This window comes from Rhamphochromis sp. 'chilingali', assembly GCF_963969265.1.
Source record: "Rhamphochromis sp. 'chilingali' genome assembly, chromosome: 22".
Taxonomy (NCBI): Eukaryota; Metazoa; Chordata; class Actinopteri; order Cichliformes; family Cichlidae; genus Rhamphochromis; species Rhamphochromis sp. 'chilingali'.
In genome coordinates this window covers 18280166-18299277 of record NC_137950.1, presented here as the reverse complement: position 1 = coordinate 18299277, position 19112 = coordinate 18280166, and positions in this window count along the sequence as shown.

Genomic DNA, 19112 nt, shown 5'->3' with positions numbered 1-19112 from the left:
TGGTGAGACTTTTCTTCAACTATCTGATAAATGAACGTGACCAAGTTGCAGTACAGAAAGGAACTGACTTCTACTTCACATCTAAAGCACATTTGTGAGATTTGAGGTTTAGAGCTATGTATTTTTGCAGGCTGAGATCCAGTTGGTGAAGGAACTTGTAATGGATGTCTGTGAAGGTTCTGTCATCCAGGTCATTGTAGTCTAAGGAGCTTGGAAACTTCTTTAAACTTCTTTAAGTTGCTTGAAGACGTTTCACCTCTCATCCGAGAAATTTCTTCAGTTCTAGGGTCAAATGGTGGAGTGTCCCAGATTTAAGGCCTGTGGGAGTGTCTGCCCAAGAGGGACTATGGACCCTCTAATGATCCTCTCCCTAATGACACGAGCCAAAGTGTGAAAACGGGTGTAGGTCACAAGCAACCAAGGATTCGGGTGAGCTCATTGTGAAACCTAGCCCCAACCTATCATGTGATTTCCTGAGGTCAAATGGCCCAGGATGTGAGTGGGCGTTAAGGCTTCTGGGAAGGTATCTCAACACTGGATTATAGACGTCACACAGTTGGTGCCCTATGTCACCACCTCTGTTCAAAGATGGTCATTCACAGTGGACATAGATGTAACGGAGCAGTCTGTATCTGCAGTGAATTTGGCTGTGTGGAACAATTGATTTTGCAAAACATTCGGACTCCGGTAGACGCATGAGAGAGGTACTTGAGGTCAGTATCTTGCACAAGGATATTTGGCATGTAGATTAAACCATCCCATCACCAACCTGGTAGGTGACCTGCACTACAGCACCCTGACACTAACTAAATCAGATTTCAAGTTCATAACTTATCAAAGCAGTTGCCATTTGATGGCAACTCCTTTATTGACAGAAGACATGACATGTCAGTCTTACGGTTAATGAGCAAGGAATGTCAGGAGTGGGATTTGAACCCACGCCTCCAGGAGAGACTGCGACCTGAACGCAGCGCCTTAGACCGCTCGGCCATCCTGACACATTTGCACTTGTTGATACAGAATCCACATGACAGGCTAGCAGATCAAGACACCTTTACAACTGATCAGATTGGCAGACTATTACACCTCTTCTTTACCAACACATATTCAGCTGAGATTCAAGAAGTCACTTTGATGAGTGGTGAGACTTTTCTTCAACTATCTGATAAATGAACGTGACCAAGTTGCAGTACAGAAAGGAACTGACTTCTACTTCACATCTAAAGCACATTTGTGAGATTTGAGGTTTAGAGCTATGTATTTTTGCAGGCTGAGATCCAGTTGGTGAAGGAACTTGTAATGGATGTCTGTGAAGGTTCTGTCATCCAGGTCATTGTAGTCTAAGGAGCTTGGAAACTTCTTTAAACTTCTTTAAGTTGCTTGAAGACGTTTCACCTCTCATCCGAGAAATTTCTTCAGTTCTAGGGTCAAATGGTGGAGTGTCCCAGATTTAAGGCCTGTGGGAGTGTCTGCCCAAGAGGGACTATGGACCCTCTAATGATCCTCTCCCTAATGACACGAGCCAAAGTGTGAAAACGGGTGTAGGTCACAAGCAACCAAGGATTCGGGTGAGCTCATTGTGAAACCTAGCCCCAACCTATCATGTGATTTCCTGAGGTCAAATGGCCCAGGATGTGAGTGGGCGTTAAGGCTTCTGGGAAGGTATCTCAACACTGGATTATAGACGTCACACAGTTGGTGCCCTATGTCACCACCTCTGTTCAAAGATGGTCATTCACAGTGGACATAGATGTAACGGAGCAGTCTGTATCTGCAGTGAATTTGGCTGTGTGGAACAATTGATTTTGCAAAACATTTGGACTCCGGTAGACGCATGAGAGAGGTACTTGAGGTCAGTATCTTGCACAAGGATATTTGGCATGTAGATTAAAGCATCCCCATCACCAACCTGGTAGGTGACCTGCACTACAGAAACCCTGACACTAACTAAATCAGATTTCAAGTTCATAACTTATCAAAGCAGTTGCCATTTGGTGGCAACTCCTTTATTGACAGAAGACATGACATATCATGTCAGTCTTACGGTTAATGAGCAAGGAATGTCAGGAGTGGGATTTGAACCCACGCCTCCAGGAGAGACTGCGCCCTGAACGCAGCGCCTTAGACCGCTCGGCCATCCTGACACATTTGCACTTGTTGATACAGAATCCACATGACAGGCTAGCAGATCAAGACACCTTTACAACTGATCAGATTGGCAGACTATTACACCTCTTCTTTACCAACACATATTCAGCTGAGATTCAAGAAGTCACTTTGATGAGTGGTGAGACTTTTCTTCAACTATCTGATAAATGAACGTGACCAAGTTGCAGTACAGAAAGGAACTGACTTCTACTTCACATCTAAAGCACATTTGTGAGATTTGAGGTTTAGAGCTATGTATTTTTGCAGGCTGAGATCCAGTTGGTGAAGGAACTTGTAATGGATGTCTGTGAAGGTTCTGTCATCCAGGTCATTGTAGTCTAAGGAGCTTGGAAACTTCTTTAAACTTCTTTAAGTTGCTTGAAGACGTTTCACCTCTCATCCGAGAAATTTCTTCAGTTCTAGGGTCAAATGGTGGAGTGTCTCAGATTTAAGGCCTGTGGGAGTGTCTGCCCGAGAGGGACTATGGACCCTCTAATGATCCTCTCCCTAATGACACGAGCCAAAGTGTGAAAACGGGTGTAGGTCACAAGCAACCAAGGATTCGGGTGAGCTCATTGTGAAACCTAGCCCCAACCTATCATGTGATTTCCTGAGGTCAAATGGCCCAGGATGTGAGTGGGCGTTAAGGCTTCTGGGAAGGTATCTCAACACTGGATTATAGATGTCAGACAGTTGGTGCCCTATGCCACCACCTCTGTTCAAAGATGGTCATTCACAGTGGACATAGATGTAACGGAGCAGTCTGTATCTGCAGTGAATTTGGCTGTGTGGAACAATTGATTTTGCAAAACATTCAGACTCCGGTAGATGCATGAGAGAGGTACTTGAGGTCAGTATCTTGCACAAGGATATTTGGCATGTAGATTAAAGCATCCCATCACCAACCTGGTAGGTGACCTGCACTACAGAAACCCTGACACTAACTAAATCAGATTTCAAGTTCATAACTTATCAAAGCAGTTGCCATTTGATGGCAACTCCTTTATTGACAGAAGACATGACATGTCAGTCTTACGGTTAATGAGCAAGGAATGTCAGGAGTGGGATTTGAACCCACGCCTCCAGGAGAGACTGCGACCTGAACGCAGCGCCTTAGACCGCTCGGCCATCCTGACACATTTGCACTTGTTGATACAGAATCCACATGACAGGCTAGCAGATCAAGACACCTTTACAACTGATCAGATTGGCAGACTATTACACCTCTTCTTTACCAACACATATTCAGCTGAGATTCAAGAAGTCACTTTGATGAGTGGTGAGACTTTTCTTCAACTATCTGATAAATGAACGTGACCAAGTTGCAGTACAGAAAGGAACTGACTTCTACTTCACATCTAAAGCACATTTGTGAGATTTGAGGTTTAGAGCTATGTATTTTTGCAGGCTGAGATCCAGTTGGTGAAGGAACTTGTAATGGATGTCTGTGAAGGTTCTGTCATCCAGGTCATTGTAGTCTAAGGAGCTTGGAAACTTCTTTAAACTTCTTTAAGTTGCTTGAAGACGTTTCACCTCTCATCCGAGAAATTTCTTCAGTTCTAGGGTCAAATGGTGGAGTGTCCCAGATTTAAGGCCTGTGGGAGTGTCTGCCCAAGAGGGACTATGGACCCTCTAATGATCCTCTCCCTAATGACACGAGCCAAAGTGTGAAAACGGGTGTAGGTCACAAGCAACCAAGGATTCGGGTGAGCTCATTGTGAAACCTAGCCCCAACCTATCATGTGATTTCCTGAGGTCAAATGGCCCAGGATGTGAGTGGGCGTTAAGGCTTCTGGGAAGGTATCTCAACACTGGATTATAGACGTCACACAGTTGGTGCCCTATGCCACCACCTCTGTTCAAAGATGGTCATTCACAGTGGACATAGATGTAACGGAGCAGTCTGTATCTGCAGTGAATTTGGCTGTGTGGAACAATTGATTTTGCAAAACATTCGGACTCCGGTAGACGCATGAGAGAGGTACTTGAGGTCAGTATCTTGCACAAGGATATTTGGCATGTAGATTAAAGCATCCCCATCACCAACCTGGTAGGTGACCTGCACTACAGAAACCCTGACACTAACTAAATCAGATTTCAAGTTCATAACTTATCAAAGCAGTTGCCATTTGATGGCAACTCCTTTATTGACAGAAGACATGACATGTCAGTCTTACGGTTAATGAGCAAGGAATGTCAGGAGTGGGATTTGAACCCACGCCTCCAGGAGAGACTGCGACCTGAACGCAGCGCCTTAGACCGCTCGGCCATCCTGACACATTTGCACTTGTTGATACAGAATCCACATGACAGGCTAGCAGATCAAGACACCTTTACAACTGATCAGATTGGCAGACTATTACACCTCTTCTTTACCAACACATATTCAGCTGAGATTCAAGAAGTCACTTTGATGAGTGGTGAGACTTTTCTTCAACTATCTGATAAATGAACATGACCAAGTTGCAGTACAGAAAGGAACTGACTTCTACTTCACATCTAAAGCACATTTGTGAGATTTGAGGTTTAGAGCTATGTATTTTTGCAGGCTGAGATCCAGTTGGTGAAGGAACTTGTAATGGATGTCTGTGAAGGTTCTGTCATCCAGGTCATTGTAGTCTAAGGAGCTTGGAAACTTCTTTAAACTTCTTTAAGTTGCTTGAAGACGTTTCACCTCTCATCCGAGAAATTTCTTCAGTTCTAGGGTCAAATGGTGGAGTGTCCCAGATTTAAGGCCTGTGGGAGTGTCTGCCCAAGAGGGACTATGGACCCTCTAATGATCCTCTCCCTAATGACACGAGCCAAAGTGTGAAAACGGGTGTAGGTCACAAGCAACCAAGGATTCGGGTGAGCTCATTGTGAAACCTAGCCCCAACCTATCATGTGATTTCCTGAGGTCAAATGGCCCAGGATGTGAGTGGGCGTTAAGGCTTCTGGGAAGGTATCTCAACACTGGATTATAGACGTCACACAGTTGGTGCCCTATGTCACCACCTCTGTTCAAAGATGGTCATTCACAGTGGACATAGATGTAACGGAGCAGTCTGTATCTGCAGTGAATTTGGCTGTGTGGAACAATTGATTTTGCAAAACATTTGGACTCCGGTAGACGCATGAGAGAGGTACTTGAGGTCAGTATTTTGCACAAGGATATTTGGCATGTAGATTAAAGCATCCCCATCACCAACCTGGTAGGTGACCTGCACTACAGAAACCCTGACACTAACTAAATCAGATTTCAAGTTCATAACTTATCAAAGCAGTTGCCATTTGGTGGCAACTCCTTTATTGACAGAAGACATGACATATCATGTCAGTCTTACGGTTAATGAGCAAGGAATGTCAGGAGTGGGATTCGAACCCACGCCTCCAGGAGAGACTGCGCCCTGAACGCAGCGCCTTAGACCGCTCGGCCATCCTGACACATTTGCACTTGTTGATACAGAATCCACATGACAGGCTAGCAGATCAAGACACCTTTACAACTGATCAGATTGGCAGACTATTACACCTCTTCTTTACCAACACATATTCAGCTGAGATTCAAGAAGTCACTTTGATGAGTGGTGAGACTTTTCTTCAACTATCTGATAAATGAACGTGACCAAGTTGCAGTACAGAAAGGAACTGACTTCTACTTCACATCTAAAGCACATTTGTGAGATTTGAGGTTTAGAGCTATGTATTTTTGCAGGCTGAGATCCAGTTGGTGAAGGAACTTGTAATGGATGTCTGTGAAGGTTCTGTCATCCAGGTCATTGTAGTCTAAGGAGCTTGGAAACTTCTTTAAACTTCTTTAAGTTGCTTGAAGACGTTTCACCTCTCATCCGAGAAATTTCTTCAGTTCTAGGGTCAAATGGTGGAGTGTCCCAGATTTAAGGCCTGTGGGAGTGTCTGCCCAAGAGGGACTATGGACCCTCTAATGATCCTCTCCCTAATGACACGAGCCAAAGTGTGAAAACGGGTGTAGGTCACAAGCAACCAAGGATTCGGGTGAGCTCATTGTGAAACCTAGCCCCAACCTATCATGTGATTTCCTGAGGTCAAATGGCCCAGGATGTGAGTGGGCGTTAAGGCTTCTGGGAAGGTATCTCAACACTGGATTATAGATGTCAGACAGTTGGTGCCCTATGCCACCACCTCTGTTCAAAGATGGTCATTCACAGTGGACATAGATGTAACGGAGCAGTCTGTATCTGCAGTGAATTTGGCTGTGTGGAACAATTGATTTTGCAAAACATTCGGACTCCGGTAGATGCATGAGAGAGGTACTTGAGGTCAGTATCTTGCACAAGGATATTTGGCATGTAGATTAAAGCATCCCATCACCAACCTGGTAGGTGACCTGCACTACAGAAACCCTGACACTAACTAAATCAGATTTCAAGTTCATAACTTATCAAAGCAGTTGCCATTTGATGGCAACTCCTTTATTGACAGAAGACATCACATGTCAGTCTTACGGTTAATGAGCAAGGAATGTCAGGAGTGGGATTTGAACCCACGCCTCCAGGAGAGACTGCGACCTGAACGCAGCGCCTTAGACCGCTCGGCCATCCTGACACATTTGCACTTGTTGATACAGAATCCACATGACAGGCTAGCAGATCAAGACACCTTTACAACTGATCAGATTGGCAGACTATTACACCTCTTCTTTACCAACACATATTCAGCTGAGATTCAAGAAGTCACTTTGATGAGTGGTGAGACTTTTCTTCAACTATCTGATAAATGAACGTGACCAAGTTGCAGTACAGAAAGGAACTGACTTCTACTTCACATCTAAAGCACATTTGTGAGATTTGAGGTTTAGAGCTATGTATTTTTGCAGGCTGAGATCCAGTTGGTGAAGGAACTTGTAATGGATGTCTGTGAAGGTTCTGTCATCCAGGTCATTGTAGTCTAAGGAGCTTGGAAACTTCTTTAAACTTCTTTAAGTTGCTTGAAGACGTTTCACCTCTCATCCGAGAAATTTCTTCAGTTCTAGGGTCAAATGGTGGAGTGTCCCAGATTTAAGGCCTGTGGGAGTGTCTGCCCAAGAGGGACTATGGACCCTCTAATGATCCTCTCCCTAATGACACGAGCCAAAGTGTGAAAACGGGTGTAGGTCACAAGCAACCAAGGATTCGGGTGAGCTCATTGTGAAACCTAGCCCCAACCTATCATGTGATTTCCTGAGGTCAAATGGCCCAGGATGTGAGTGGGCGTTAAGGCTTCTGGGAAGGTATCTCAACACTGGATTATAGACGTCACACAGTTGGTGCCCTATGTCACCACCTCTGTTCAAAGATGGTCATTCACAGTGGACATAGATGTAACGGAGCAGTCTGTATCTGCAGTGAATTTGGCTGTGTGGAACAATTGATTTTGCAAAACATTTGGACTCCGGTAGACGCATGAGAGAGGTACTTGAGGTCAGTATTTTGCACAAGGATATTTGGCATGTAGATTAAAGCATCCCCATCACCAACCTGGTAGGTGACCTGCACTACAGAAACCCTGACACTAACTAAATCAGATTTCAAGTTCATAACTTATCAAAGCAGTTGCCATTTGGTGGCAACTCCTTTATTGACAGAAGACATGACATATCATGTCAGTCTTACGGTTAATGAGCAAGGAATGTCAGGAGTGGGATTCGAACCCACGCCTCCAGGAGAGACTGCGCCCTGAACGCAGCGCCTTAGACCGCTCGGCCATCCTGACACATTTGCACTTGTTGATACAGAATCCACATGACAGGCTAGCAGATCAAGACACCTTTACAACTGATCAGATTGGCAGACTATTACACCTCTTCTTTACCAACACATATTCAGCTGAGATTCAAGAAGTCACTTTGATGAGTGGTGAGACTTTTCTTCAACTATCTGATAAATGAACGTGACCAAGTTGCAGTACAGAAAGGAACTGACTTCTACTTCACATCTAAAGCACATTTGTGAGATTTGAGGTTTAGAGCTATGTATTTTTGCAGGCTGAGATCCAGTTGGTGAAGGAACTTGTAATGGATGTCTGTGAAGGTTCTGTCATCCAGGTCATTGTAGTCTAAGGAGCTTGGAAACTTCTTTAAACTTCTTTAAGTTGCTTGAAGACGTTTCACCTCTCATCCGAGAAATTTCTTCAGTTCTAGGGTCAAATGGTGGAGTGTCCCAGATTTAAGGCCTGTGGGAGTGTCTGCCCAAGAGGGACTATGGACCCTCTAATGATCCTCTCCCTAATGACACGAGCCAAAGTGTGAAAACGGGTGTAGGTCACAAGCAACCAAGGATTCGGGTGAGCTCATTGTGAAACCTAGCCCCAACCTATCATGTGATTTCCTGAGGTCAAATGGCCCAGGATGTGAGTGGGCGTTAAGGCTTCTGGGAAGGTATCTCAACACTGGATTATAGATGTCAGACAGTTGGTGCCCTATGCCACCACCTCTGTTCAAAGATGGTCATTCACAGTGGACATAGATGTAACGGAGCAGTCTGTATCTGCAGTGAATTTGGCTGTGTGGAACAATTGATTTTGCAAAACATTCGGACTCCGGTAGATGCATGAGAGAGGTACTTGAGGTCAGTATCTTGCACAAGGATATTTGGCATGTAGATTAAAGCATCCCATCACCAACCTGGTAGGTGACCTGCACTACAGAAACCCTGACACTAACTAAATCAGATTTCAAGTTCATAACTTATCAAAGCAGTTGCCATTTGATGGCAACTCCTTTATTGACAGAAGACATGACATGTCAGTCTTACGGTTAATGAGCAAGGAATGTCAGGAGTGGGATTTGAACCCACGCCTCCAGGAGAGACTGCGACCTGAACGCAGCGCCTTAGACCGCTCGGCCATCCTGACACATTTGCACTTGTTGATACAGAATCCACATGACAGGCTAGCAGATCAAGACACCTTTACAACTGATCAGATTGGCAGACTATTACACCTCTTCTTTACCAACACATATTCAGCTGAGATTCAAGAAGTCACTTTGATGAGTGGTGAGACTTTTCTTCAACTATCTGATAAATGAACGTGACCAAGTTGCAGTACAGAAAGGAACTGACTTCTACTTCACATCTAAAGCACATTTGTGAGATTTGAGGTTTAGAGCTATGTATTTTTGCAGGCTGAGATCCAGTTGGTGAAGGAACTTGTAATGGATGTCTGTGAAGGTTCTGTCATCCAGGTCATTGTAGTCTAAGGAGCTTGGAAACTTCTTTAAACTTCTTTAAGTTGCTTGAAGACGTTTCACCTCTCATCCGAGAAATTTCTTCAGTTCTAGGGTCAAATGGTGGAGTGTCCCAGATTTAAGGCCTGTGGGAGTGTCTGCCCAAGAGGGACTATGGACCCTCTAATGATCCTCTCCCTAATGACACGAGCCAAAGTGTGAAAACGGGTGTAGGTCACAAGCAACCAAGGATTCGGGTGAGCTCATTGTGAAACCTAGCCCCAACCTATCATGTGATTTCCTGAGGTCAAATGGCCCAGGATGTGAGTGGGCGTTAAGGCTTCTGGGAAGGTATCTCAACACTGGATTATAGATGTCAGACAGTTGGTGCCCTATGCCACCACCTCTGTTCAAAGATGGTCATTCACAGTGGACATAGATGTAACGGAGCAGTCTGTATCTGCAGTGAATTTGGCTGTGTGGAACAATTGATTTTGCAAAACATTCGGACTCCGGTAGATGCATGAGAGAGGTACTTGAGGTCAGTATCTTGCACAAGGATATTTGGCATGTAGATTAAAGCATCCCATCACCAACCTGGTAGGTGACCTGCACTACAGAAACCCTGACACTAACTAAATCAGATTTCAAGTTCATAACTTATCAAAGCAGTTGCCATTTGATGGCAACTCCTTTATTGACAGAAGACATGACATGTCAGTCTTACGGTTAATGAGCAAGGAATGTCAGGAGTGGGATTTGAACCCACGCCTCCAGGAGAGACTGCGACCTGAACGCAGCGCCTTAGACCGCTCGGCCATCCTGACACATTTGCACTTGTTGATACAGAATCCACATGACAGGCTAGCAGATCAAGACACCTTTACAACTGATCAGATTGGCAGACTATTACACCTCTTCTTTACCAACACATATTCAGCTGAGATTCAAGAAGTCACTTTGATGAGTGGTGAGACTTTTCTTCAACTATCTGATAAATGAACGTGACCAAGTTGCAGTACAGAAAGGAACTGACTTCTACTTCACATCTAAAGCACATTTGTGAGATTTGAGGTTTAGAGCTATGTATTTTTGCAGGCTGAGATCCAGTTGGTGAAGGAACTTGTAATGGATGTCTGTGAAGGTTCTGTCATCCAGGTCATTGTAGTCTAAGGAGCTTGGAAACTTCTTTAAACTTCTTTAAGTTGCTTGAAGACGTTTCACCTCTCATCCGAGAAATTTCTTCAGTTCTAGGGTCAAATGGTGGAGTGTCCCAGATTTAAGGCCTGTGGGAGTGTCTGCCCAAGAGGGACTATGGACCCTCTAATGATCCTCTCCCTAATGACACGAGCCAAAGTGTGAAAACGGGTGTAGGTCACAAGCAACCAAGGATTCGGGTGAGCTCATTGTGAAACCTAGCCCCAACCTATCATGTGATTTCCTGAGGTCAAATGGCCCAAGATGTGAGTGGGCGTTAAGGCTTCTGGGAAGGTATCTCAACACTGGATTATAGACGTCACACAGTTGGTGCCCTATGCCACCACCTCTGTTCAACGATGGTCATTCACAGTGGACACAGATGTAACGGAGCAGTCTGTATCTGCAGTGAATTTGGCTGTGTGGAACAATTGATTTTGCAAAACATTCGGACTCCGGTAGACGCATGAGAGAGGTACTTGAGGTCAGTATCTTGCACAAGGATATTTGGCATGTAGATTAAAGCATCCCCATCACCAACCTGGTAGGTGACCTGCACTACAGAAACCCTGACACTAACTAAATCAGATTTCAAGTTCATAACTTATCAAAGCAGTTGCCATTTGGTGGCAACTCCTTTATTGACAGAAGACATGACATATCATGTCAGTCTTACGGTTAATGAGCAAGGAATGTCAGGAGTGGGATTCGAACCCACGCCTCCAGGAGAGACTGCGACCTGAACGCAGCGCCTTAGACCGCTCGGCCATCCTGACACATTTGCACTTGTTGATACAGAATCCACATGACAGGCTAGCAGATCAAGACACCTTTACAACTGATCAGATTGGCAGACTATTACACCTCTTCTTTACCAACACATATTCAGCTGAGATTCAAGAAGTCACTTTGATGAGTGGTGAGACTTTTCTTCAACTATCTGATAAATGAACGTGACCAAGTTGCAGTACAGAAAGGAACTGACTTCTACTTCACATCTAAAGCACATTTGTGAGATTTGAGGTTTAGAGCTATGTATTTTTGCAGGCTGAGATCCAGTTGGTGAAGGAACTTGTAATGGATGTCTGTGAAGGTTCTGTCATCCAGGTCATTGTAGTCTAAGGAGCTTGGAAACTTCTTTAAACTTCTTTAAGTTGCTTGAAGACGTTTCACCTCTCATCCGAGAAATTTCTTCAGTTCTAGGGTCAAATGGTGGAGTGTCCCAGATTTAAGGCCTGTGGGAGTGTCTGCCCAAGAGGGACTATGGACCCTCTAATGATCCTCTCCCTAATGACACGAGCCAAAGTGTGAAAACGGGTGTAGGTCACAAGCAACCAAGGATTCGGGTGAGCTCATTGTGAAACCTAGCCCCAACCTATCATGTGATTTCCTGAGGTCAAATGGCCCAGGATGTGAGTGGGCGTTAAGGCTTCTGGGAAGGTATCTCAACACTGGATTATAGATGTCAGACAGTTGGTGCCCTATGCCACCACCTCTGTTCAAAGATGGTCATTCACAGTGGACATAGATGTAACGGAGCAGTCTGTATCTGCAGTGAATTTGGCTGTGTGGAACAATTGATTTTGCAAAACATTCGGACTCCGGTAGATGCATGAGAGAGGTACTTGAGGTCAGTATCTTGCACAAGGATATTTGGCATGTAGATTAAAGCATCCCATCACCAACCTGGTAGGTGACCTGCACTACAGAAACCCTGACACTAACTAAATCAGATTTCAAGTTCATAACTTATCAAAGCAGTTGCCATTTGATGGCAACTCCTTTATTGACAGAAGACATCACATGTCAGTCTTACGGTTAATGAGCAAGGAATGTCAGGAGTGGGATTTGAACCCACGCCTCCAGGAGAGACTGCGACCTGAACGCAGCGCCTTAGACCGCTCGGCCATCCTGACACATTTGCACTTGTTGATACAGAATCCACATGACAGGCTAGCAGATCAAGACACCTTTACAACTGATCAGATTGGCAGACTATTACACCTCTTCTTTACCAACACATATTCAGCTGAGATTCAAGAAGTCACTTTGATGAGTGGTGAGACTTTTCTTCAACTATCTGATAAATGAACGTGACCAAGTTGCAGTACAGAAAGGAACTGACTTCTACTTCACATCTAAAGCACATTTGTGAGATTTGAGGTTTAGAGCTATGTATTTTTGCAGGCTGAGATCCAGTTGGTGAAGGAACTTGTAATGGATGTCTGTGAAGGTTCTGTCATCCAGGTCATTGTAGTCTAAGGAGCTTGGAAACTTCTTTAAACTTCTTTAAGTTGCTTGAAGACGTTTCACCTCTCATCCGAGAAATTTCTTCAGTTCTAGGGTCAAATGGTGGAGTGTCTCAGATTTAAGGCCTGTGGGAGTGTCTGCCCGAGAGGGACTATGGACCCTCTAATGATCCTCTCCCTAATGACACGAGCCAAAGTGTGAAAACGGGTGTAGGTCACAAGCAACCAAGGATTCGGGTGAGCTCATTGTGAAACCTAGCCCCAACCTATCATGTGATTTCCTGAGGTCAAATGGCCCAGGATGTGAGTGGGCGTTAAGGCTTCTGGGAAGGTATCTCAACACTGGATTATAGATGTCAGACAGTTGGTGCCCTATGCCACCACCTCTGTTCAAAGATGGTCATTCACAGTGGACATAGATGTAACGGAGCAGTCTGTATCTGCAGTGAATTTGGCTGTGTGGAACAATTGATTTTGCAAAACATTCGGACTCCGGTAGATGCATGAGAGAGGTACTTGAGGTCAGTATCTTGCACAAGGATATTTGGCATGTAGATTAAAGCATCCCATCACCAACCTGGTAGGTGACCTGCACTACAGAAACCCTGACACTAACTAAATCAGATTTCAAGTTCATAACTTATCAAAGCAGTTGCCATTTGATGGCAACTCCTTTATTGACAGAAGACATCACATGTCAGTCTTACGGTTAATGAGCAAGGAATGTCAGGAGTGGGATTTGAACCCACGCCTCCAGGAGAGACTGCGACCTGAACGCAGCGCCTTAGACCGCTCGGCCATCCTGACACATTTGCACTTGTTGATACAGAATCCACATGACAGGCTAGCAGATCAAGACACCTTTACAACTGATCAGATTGGCAGACTATTACACCTCTTCTTTACCAACACATATTCAGCTGAGATTCAAGAAGTCACTTTGATGAGTGGTGAGACTTTTCTTCAACTATCTGATAAATGAACGTGACCAAGTTGCAGTACAGAAAGGAACTGACTTCTACTTCACATCTAAAGCACATTTGTGAGATTTGAGGTTTAGAGCTATGTATTTTTGCAGGCTGAGATCCAGTTGGTGAAGGAACTTGTAATGGATGTCTGTGAAGGTTCTGTCATCCAGGTCATTGTAGTCTAAGGAGCTTGGAAACTTCTTTAAACTTCTTTAAGTTGCTTGAAGACGTTTCACCTCTCATCCGAGAAATTTCTTCAGTTCTAGGGTCAAATGGTGGAGTGTCCCAGATTTAAGGCCTGTGGGAGTGTCTGCCCAAGAGGGACTATGGACCCTCTAATGATCCTCTCCCTAATGACACGAGCCAAAGTGTGAAAACGGGTGTAGGTCACAAGCAACCAAGGATTCGGGTGAGCTCATTGTGAAACCTAGCCCCAACCTATCATGTGATTTCCTGAGGTCAAATGGCCCAGGATGTGAGTGGGCGTTAAGGCTTCTGGGAAGGTATCTCAACACTGGATTATAGACGTCACACAGTTGGTGCCCTATGTCACCACCTCTGTTCAAAGATGGTCATTCACAGTGGACATAGATGTAACGGAGCAGTCTGTATCTGCAGTGAATTTGGCTGTGTGGAACAATTGATTTTGCAAAACATTCGGACTCCGGTAGACGCATGAGAGAGGTACTTGAGGTCAGTATCTTGCACAAGGATATTTGGCATGTAGATTAAACCATCCCATCACCAACCTGGTAGGTGACCTGCACTACAGCACCCTGACACTAACTAAATCAGATTTCAAGTTCATAACTTATCAAAGCAGTTGCCATTTGGTGGCAACTCCTTTATTGACAGAAGACATGACATATCATGTCAGTCTTACGGTTAATGAGCAAGGAATGTCAGGAGTGGGATTTGAACCCACGCCTCCAGGAGAGACTGCGCCCTGAACGCAGCGCCTTAGACCGCTCGGCCATCCTGACACATTTGCACTTGTTGATACAGAATCCACATGACAGGCTAGCAGATCAAGACACCTTTACAACTGATCAGATTGGCAGACTATTACACCTCTTCTTTACCAACACATATTCAGCTGAGATTCAAGAAGTCACTTTGATGAGTGGTGAGACTTTTCTTCAACTATCTGATAAATGAACGTGACCAAGTTGCAGTACAGAAAGGAACTGACTTCTACTTCACATCTAAAGCACATTTGTGAGATTTGAGGTTTAGAGCTATGTATTTTTGCAGGCTGAGATCCAGTTGGTGAAGGAACTTGTAATGGATGTCTGTGAAGGTTCTGTCATCCAGGTCATTGTAGTCTAAGGAGCTTGGAAACTTCTTTAAACTTCTTTAAGTTGCTTGAAGACGTTTCACCTCTCATCCGAGAAATTTCTTCAGTTCTAGGGTCAAATGGTGGAGTGTCCCAGATTTAAGGCCTGTGGGAGTGTCTGCCCAAGAGGGACTATGGACCCTCTAATGATCCTCTCCCTAATGACACGAGCCAAAGTGTGAAAACGGGTGTAGGTCACAAGCAACCAAGGATTCGGGTGAGCTCATTGTGAAACCTAGCCCCAACCTATCATGTGATTTCCTGAGGTCAAATGGCCCAAGATGTGAGTGGGCGTTAAGGCTTCTGGGAAGGTATCTCAACACTGGATTATAGACGTCACACAGTTGGTGCCCTATGCCACCACCTCTGTTCAACGATGGTCATTCACAGTGGACACAGATGTAACGGAGCAGTCTGTATCTGCAGTGAATTTGGCTGTGTGGAACAATTGATTTTGCAAAACATTCGGACTCCGGTAGACGCATGAGAGAGGTACTTGAGGTCAGTATCTTGCACAAGGATATTTGGCATGTAGATTAAAGCATCCCCATCACCAACCTGGTAGGTGACCTGCACTACAGAAACCCTGACACTAACTAAATCAGATTTCAAGTTCATAACTTATCAAAGCAGTTGCCATTTGGTGGCAACTCCTTTATTGACAGAAGACATGACATATCATGTCAGTCTTACGGTTAATGAGCAAGGAATGTCAGGAGTGGGATTCGAACCCACGCCTCCAGGAGAGACTGCGACCTGAACGCAGCGCCTTAGACCGCTCGGCCATCCTGACACATTTGCACTTGTTGATACAGAATCCACATGACAGGCTAGCAGATCAAGACACCTTTACAACTGATCAGATTGGCAGACTATTACACCTCTTCTTTACCAACACATATTCAGCTGAGATTCAAGAAGTCACTTTGATGAGTGGTGAGACTTTTCTTCAACTATCTGATAAATGAACGTGACCAAGTTGCAGTACAGAAAGGAACTGACTTCTACTTCACATCTAAAGCACATTTGTGAGATTTGAGGTTTAGAGCTATGTATTTTTGCAGGCTGAGATCCAGTTGGTGAAGGAACTTGTAATGGATGTCTGTGAAGGTTCTGTCATCCAGGTCATTGTAGTCTAAGGAGCTTGGAAACTTCTTTAAACTTCTTTAAGTTGCTTGAAGACGTTTCACCTCTCATCCGAGAAATTTCTTCAGTTCTAGGGTCAAATGGTGGAGTGTCCCAGATTTAAGGCCTGTGGGAGTGTCTGCCCAAGAGGGACTATGGACCCTCTAATGATCCTCTCCCTAATGACACGAGCCAAAGTGTGAAAACGGGTGTAGGTCACAAGCAACCAAGGATTCGGGTGAGCTCATTGTGAAACCTAGCCCCAACCTATCATGTGATTTCCTGAGGTCAAATGGCCCAGGATGTGAGTGGGCGTTAAGGCTTCTGGGAAGGTATCTCAACACTGGATTATAGATGTCAGACAGTTGGTGCCCTATGCCACCACCTCTGTTCAAAGATGGTCATTCACAGTGGACATAGATGTAACGGAGCAGTCTGTATCTGCAGTGAATTTGGCTGTGTGGAACAATTGATTTTGCAAAACATTCGGACTCCGGTAGATGCATGAGAGAGGTACTTGAGGTCAGTATCTTGCACAAGGATATTTGGCATGTAGATTAAAGCATCCCATCACCAACCTGGTAGGTGACCTGCACTACAGAAACCCTGACACTAACTAAATCAGATTTCAAGTTCATAACTTATCAAAGCAGTTGCCATTTGATGGCAACTCCTTTATTGACAGAAGACATGACATGTCAGTCTTACGGTTAATGAGCAAGGAATGTCAGGAGTGGGATTTGAACCCACGCCTCCAGGAGAGACTGCGACCTGAACGCAGCGCCTTAGACCGCTCGGCCATCCTGACACATTTGCACTTGTTGATACAGAATCCACATGACAGGCTAGCAGATCAAGACCCCTTTACAACTGATCAGATTGGCAGACTATTACACCTCTTCTTTACCAACACATATTCAGCTGAGATTCAAGAAGTCACTTTGATGAGTGGTGAGACTTTTCTTCAACTATCTGATAAATGAACGTGACCAAGTTGCAGTACAGAAAGGAACTGACTTCTACTTCACATCTAAAGCACATTTGTGAGATTTGAGGTTTAGAGCTATGTATTTTTGCAGGCTGAGATCCAGTTGGTGAAGGAACTTGTAATGGATGTCTGTGAAGGTTCTGTCATCCAGGTCATTGTAGTCTAAGGAGCTTGGAAACTTCTTTAAACTTCTTTAAGTTGCTTGAAGACGTTTCACCTCTCATCCGAGAAATTTCTTCAGTTCTAGGGTCAAATGGTGGAGTGTCTCAGATTTAAGGCCTGTGGGAGTGTCTGCCCGAGAGGGACTATGGACCCTCTAATGATCCTCTCCCTAATGACACGAGCCAAAGTGTGAAAACGGGTGTAGGTCACAAGCAACCAAGGATTCGGGTGAGCTCATTGTGAAACCTAGCCCCAACCTATCATGTGATTTCCTGAGGTCAAATGGCCCAGGATGTGAGTGGGCGTTAAGGCTTCTGGGAAGGTATCTCAACACTGGATTATAGATGTCAGACAGTTGGTGCCCTATGCCACCACCTCTGTTCAAAGATGGTCATTCACAGTGGACATAGATGTAACGGAGCAGTCTGTATCTGCAGTGAATTTGGCTGTGTGGAACAATTGATTTTGCAAAACATTCGGACTCCGGTAGATGCATGAGAGAGGTACTTGAGGTCAGTATCTTGCACAAGGATATTTGGCATGTAGATTAAACCATCCCATCACCAACCTGGTAGGTGACCTGCACTACAGAAACCCTGACACTAACTAAATCAGATTTCAAGTTCATAACTTATCAAAGCAGTTGCCATTTGATGGCAACTCCTTTATTGACAGAAGACATCACATGTCAGTCTTACGGTTAATGAGCAAGGAATGTCAGGAGTGGGATTTGAACCCACGCCTCCAGGAGAGACTGCGACCTGAACGCAGCGCCTTAGACCGCTCGGCCATCCTGACACATTTGCACTTGTTGATACAGAATCCACATGACAGGCTAGCAGATCAAGACACCTTTACAACTGATCAGATTGGCAGACTATTACACCTCTTCTTTACCAACACATATTCAGCTGAGATTCAAGAAGTCACTTTGATGAGTGGTGAGACTTTTCTTCAACTATCTGATAAATGAACGTGACCAAGTTGCAGTACAGAAAGGAACTGACTTCTACTTCACATCTAAAGCACATTTGTGAGATTTGAGGTTTAGAGCTATGTATTTTTGCAGGCTGAGATCCAGTTGGTGAAGGAACTTGTAATGGATGTCTGTGAAGGTTCTGTCATCCAGGTCATTGTAGTCTAAGGAGCTTGGAAACTTCTTTAAACTTCTTTAAGTTGCTTGAAGACGTTTCACCTCTCATCCGAGAAATTTCTTCAGTTCTAGGGTCAAATGGTGGAGTGTCCCAGATTTAAGGCCTGTGGGAGTGTCTGCCCAAGAGGGACTATGGACCCTCTAATGATCCTCTCCCTAATGACACGAGCCAAAGTGTGAAAACGGGTGTAGGTCACAAGCAACCAAGGATTCGGGTGAGCTCATTGTGAAACCTAGCCCCAACCTATCATGTGATTTCCTGAGGTCAAATGGCCCAGGATGTGAGTGGGCGTTAAGGCTTCTGGGAAGGTATCTCAACACTGGATTATAGACGTCACACAGTTGGTGCCCTATGTCACCACCTCTGTTCAAAGATGGTCATTCACAGTGGACATAGATGTAACGGAGCAGTCTGTATCTGCAGTGAATTTGGCTGTGTGGAACAATTGATTTTGCAAAACATTCGGACTCCGGTAGACGCATGAGAGAGGTACTTGAGGTCAGTATCTTGCACAAGGATATTTGGCATGTAGATTAAACCATCCCATCACCAACCTGGTAGGTGACCTGCACTACAGCACCCTGACACTAACTAAATCAGATTTCAAGTTCATAACTTATCAA